A 5,671-nucleotide genomic window follows, 5' to 3' on the forward strand; every position below is an offset into this window, starting at 1 on the left:
TGTTGCCAATAGGAAAAGGAACAAGAATGAGACCATGGCGTGCAGGACAGGCAGCTTCCTTTGTTGATCAAATAAGGCAAATGGTGGTCTCCGAGACCGACTGTATTCTACTTGTGACGAGCCTGTACCTTTGACAAAGTTAACATGCCCTTGAGTTTTTTTTTCGCCAGTGACGGGGTAGTTGGTCAGGCTCCAAATATGCTGAGTTTGAACTGTATATTGGGCCATCTTTATCCCTAACAGATAAGGCCTCCAGCCTTTCATGTCTTAAAAAGCAAAGCTGGAAAATCAAAGGGGGAGTTGCTGGCTAGCTGTGTAGCTAACCATCGTTAAGTTTAGATTTTTTTAAAATTCAGTTCAGCAGCAGTGTGTGTTATTAAAGTTAAAAATCACACAACACCAGGTTATAGTCCAACAGGTTTAATCGGAAGCACACTAGCTTTCAGAGCGACACTCCTTGATCACGTGATTGTGGAGGGCTCGATCGTAACACAGAATTTACAGCAAAAATTTGCAGTGTGATGTAACTGAAATTATAAGCCTTTCATCTGTTAGAATACAGTGATAGTTCCACTTCTTTCATGTGTAAATCACAAAACTCTTTTTTTTTTAATTTGCATTCTCGGGTTAGCTGTTAACAATGGTGATAGCTAGACAATATGTTGAAGGTGTTAGCCCCCTGTGTTCTCTGTCTATGACTTGATGTTTAGATTGATTCTAATCTAAAAAGTGAGATAACGGAGTAACCAGTCGAACCGGGAACATTTCTCGTCACAATACACATTTCCGTACTCTACACCAGTAACCCCACAAGGATAGCATCGCGGCAACAGCCTCAGTACTCAACACCAACAACTGCCAGTCTCCAAACACCATCCTACAACTCATCCGCTTTATCCTCTATCATAACGTCTTCACCTTTGACAATCAATTCTTCATCCAGACACGGACCAGCCATGGGGACCATCTTTGCACCCCAATATGCCAAATTTTTTATGCACAGGCTCGAACAAGATTTCTTCTCTTTGCAGGATCTCCAACCAACATTGTACACCACGTACATTGATAACATTTTCTTCCTCTGGACCCATGGCGAGGAGTCACTGATAAAACTACACAGTGACATCAATAAGTTTTATCCCACCATCAAACTCACCATGGACTATTCTCAACTGTCTGTTTCATTCTTGGACACGTGCGTCTCCATCAAGGACGGACACCTCAGCACCACACTCTACCGAAAACCAACAGACAACCTCACAATGCTACACTTCTCCAGCTTCCACCCAAAACATATTAAAACAGCCATTCCCTATGGACAAGCCCTACTCATACAACGAATCTGCTCAGATGAGGAGGAACGTGACGGACACCTGGAAGTACTCAAGGATGCCCTCACAAGAACGGGGTATGATGCTCAACTCATCGATCGCCAGTTCCGACGTGCCACAGCAAGGAACTGTAATGACCTCCTCAGAAGACAGACACGTGCTGGAACTGACAGGGTACCGTTCGTTGTTCAGTACTTTCCAGGGGCTGAAAAATAACGCCATGTTCTTCGTGACCTGCAACACATTATCAATGAGGATGAGCACCTCACCAAGACCTTCCCCACACCTCCACTACTTGCCTTTAAACAACCGCCAAACCTCAAACAGATGATTGTTCATAGCAAACTGCCCGGCTGTCAGGAAAACTCCATACAACCCTGTCACGGTGGACGCTGCAAGACGTATCAGATAGTGGACATAGATATCACAATTACGCGTGGAAACACCTCACACCTTGTACATGGCAGGTACTCATGTGACTCAGCCAACGTTGTCTACCTTATACGTTGCAGGCAAGGATGCCCGGAGGCATGGTACATTGGGGAAACAGAGCAAAGGCTATGCCAACGGATGAATGGGCACCGCACAACAATCAACAGACACGAGGGTTCCCGCCCAGTTGGGGAACACTTCAGTGGTCCAGGACATTCAGCCTCGGACCTTCGGGTGACCATCCTCCAAAGTGGACTTCGGGACAGGCAGCAGAGGAAAGTGGCCGAGCAGAGGCTGATAGCTAAGTTCGGTACCCATAGGGAGGGCATTAACCGGTACCTTGGTTTCATGTCACATTACAGGTTATCATCATTGCACTACACAAAGAGATATTCCTACACACACACACACACAGACTCACATACACACGGACACAGATGCACACAGACACCCACACATAACTGTATAGACACACACACTCCCACACTCACACATGCACCCCCTCACAGACTTAAGACACTCTGCACTCACTGCACATACACACACACACACACACACACACACACAAACACACACACGCACGCTTTCTCACACTCACAACCCTCACCACAGACAGCCACACACACAGACAGACAAAGACCCACATGCACACATATATTTTGTGGGGTGAATTTGTACTTGCAGAGTTACATTGCACTTTGTTCAAAAACTGCATACATTCATGTAGAACTCTGAGCTCAAAAACTGCATGAATTTATGTAAAATTCTGTTATCTCACTTTTTAGATTAGAATTAATCTAAACATCAGGTTATAGACAGAGAACACAGGGGGCTAACACCTTCAACATATTGTCTAGCTATCACCATTGTTAACAGCTAACCCGAGAATGCAACTTAAAAATAGGGTTTTGTGATTTACACATGAATGAAGTGGAACTATCACTGTATTCTAACAGATGAAAGGCTTAACAGACAATCAATTTTTCAATGTATAATTTCAGTTACATCACACTGCAAATTTTTGCTATAAATTCTGTGTTACGATCGAGCCGTCCACAATCACCCGATGAAGGAGCGTCGCTCCACGAGCTCGTGTGCTTCCAATTAAACCTGTTGGACTATAATCTGGTGTTGTGTGTTTTTTAACTTTGTACACCCCAGTCCAACACCGGCATCTCCAAATCGTGTTATTAAAGGCTGTTTGTTGTCTCCCACCTCCTAGCCTTCTCACTTCGTAACCTGTGAACTTTTTGTGTCATTTTTAATATTTGTGCTAAAGCGGTTGTTTAAGTAGGTTGTTGCGTTAATCTTTGGAATAGCATCATTAAGTTGGGATAGTCTGTCGGGTTTGGATATGATAGGCTATCTGATATTCTATTTTCTGTTCTTTGTGTTTTATCCCATATTTTGGCAAATAAGTTCTTTTTGTTTAAACCTAGGCAGGCAAATGAACCAATTCACTCCTGGAATATCCACCATACACTTTACGAAGCAAATAGAAAATTTACAATCAGGGCTACCAGCTAAAGAATATTTAGAGGGTTCGGGCCTGGTCCTTAACAGATTGGGGGCTCTTTGCCAGATTTAGACAGCGAGTAGTAGATGTTAGTGCCTTTATTTCTGGTCTTGATTTGGTTGATTTTCACAGTAATGGATCGGATAGCAATGGTTCTTTCTGTCTTCAAGAGCTTTCTGGGAGTGGAACAGATGACCTTGTGGTTTTTACAAAAGGTGGTTAAGGCCAAGCTGCAGGAATTAGCAGACAAGCTTGGTTTGGCGCTGTCTTCTAAAGTGAATAAAGATGAGATGATTGCAATAATAGCTCAGCATTGAACTTTGATGGAAACACCTTCTGCAAATGTAGAGATGGCAAGAATGCAATTACAAATGAAACAGCCTGAATTAGATCGAGAGATAAGGAAAGGCAACAGAAATGAAAATGTTTGAGTTAGGATTAAAATTGGAGGAGAAAGAAAAAGAACGAAGGGCTTTAGCAATAGAGAAAGAAAATGAATGTTTGAACTTCAGAAAATGACACTTAGAAATGAAAGTCAGCTGAAAAGGATGGACATGAAGGCTGAACGTAAGCTTAGTGTGGAAGAGCATAGAGTCAAAACGGCGAGTTTAGCAGCTGGAATGTCTGATGATCATGAGTTGATGATAAAACTCGTTTTGGCTTCAAGAATCAATTTCGAACACGGGAGGGAAAGAAAATGGGGAAAGTAGAAATCCTCACGTGTAAGGTGAAAGGTAGATCTCAGTGAAGACCATAAAGAAAACTTACTGCAAGGTAAAACGGAAACCATTAAAAGGAGCAAAGAAGTCAAAATGCTTTAGTGTTTTCATTGCAAGACAATGGGTCACAAGGAATCACTGTGTTTGTCGGCTCGGGGGAAAAAAAAAGCCAGATGTAGGAAAACAGGATAAGCCTGGGAATTTTGTTGAAATGGTAACATATAGCACAGTGGAAGCTAAGAAAACGGCGTCAGTGTGTAAGCTGATCGGAGATTGGTTAATGAGATAGTGCCTGATCTGCATAGAATATATACCTGCAAAGATAAAGTTTATTCTCGTAGGTCAGGAGTAGCAGGTAATGAGTTTAGAATATTAAGGAGCACAGGATTCTCTCAGTCTGTGATGCTGAAGAATAAGGAGATATGTACTCCTGGGGACTATTGCCAGAAAAGGTACTGGTAACGGGAACTCATGGTCTGAAAAAGGCAGTCAATTATATAAGGTGAGGCGAGGGTGTCCAGAAAAGAGAATTTGTTTTAGGAGTACTGGACAAACTCTCAGCTCCAGGAATACAGTGTGTCTTTGTGTATGACAGAGCCGATTCACCAGTAGGTGTACCGCCTAACGTAGACGACAAGCCAGTTGAGAATCAGGCAACTGAAGCAATGCAGGAGTTTTACCCTGGAATCTTACCTGATTGTGCAGTAACGAGGTCACAGAGGCACCAGTTGAAACAGGAGAGATCAAAGGTTATAGATAAGGAAGCTGCAGTGGCAATAGCAGAGACTATGTTCAATCAGATGGTTGAGATAGAACAAGAATGAATAGATCATTGTGCAACTATCTAGCTCTGCAAAGCTAGATACAGCAGAAAGATGAACATTTGTATCAAGAGGCATATACAGAGACAGAATCTGAATGTATCTCTAAGTGCTATTACCTGAAAAATTGAGTCTTAATGAGGAAATCGAGACTATCACATAGTCAAACAGATCAAAAATAGCAAGAAATTCAACAAATTGTCTTGGCGGTGGGGTGTGGAATGAAGGTATTGTAACTGGCGCTTGAGCAATCGCTTGGAGGCCATTTTGGAGTGAGAAAAATAAAGGTTAAATTCCAAAAAAAAAACATTTCTAATGACTAGGGCTGCACAGGAATGTAGTTGATTTTTTCCATATGTGTCACACATGTCGTGAAAGTGGAAAACCACAGGCGAAAATAAAAGCTGCACTTCTAATACCTGCTCCAACATTTGAGGAACCTTTTACAGAGTCTTAATTGATTGTGTAGGTCCCCTACCTCAAACAAAATTATGAATCAGTATTTGTTAACAACAATGGATGCATCGAGCAGATTTCCAGTGGCTATTCATTACGCAAAATGACAGCTCGAATTATTATAGAGGAATTACTCAAATTATTTACTAAATACGGACTACCAAGAGAGATACAGTTCGATCAAGGTTCCACTTCTCATCAAAATGATTCAAGGAAGTTACGGACAACTTAGGAATAAAACAATTAATGTCTACTGCATAACATCCAGTTTCGCAGCGAATGCTAGAAAGGTGGCATCAAACACTAAAGACCATGTTAAGGGCTTATAATCATGACTGTCTAGATGAATGGGTTAGGGAATTCTCTTTGTGCTATTTGCGAACAGAGATGCAGCAA

At 42.0% G+C, this 5,671-nt stretch overlaps 1 pseudogene; it reads left to right on the plus strand.

Annotated features, from left to right (window-relative positions):
• The first annotated feature begins 956 nt into the window (after positions 1-956).
• LOC148135485 (uncharacterized) lies at positions 957-4,822 on the plus strand (annotated as a pseudogene).
• The last annotated feature ends 849 nt before the right edge of the window (positions 4,823-5,671 follow it).

This window comes from Chiloscyllium plagiosum, unplaced genomic scaffold, assembly GCF_037043375.1.
Source record: "Chiloscyllium plagiosum isolate Xiang-an unplaced genomic scaffold, Cpla_swu_hap1 HiC_scaffold_49, whole genome shotgun sequence".
NCBI classification, from domain to species: domain Eukaryota; kingdom Metazoa; phylum Chordata; class Chondrichthyes; order Orectolobiformes; family Hemiscylliidae; genus Chiloscyllium; species Chiloscyllium plagiosum.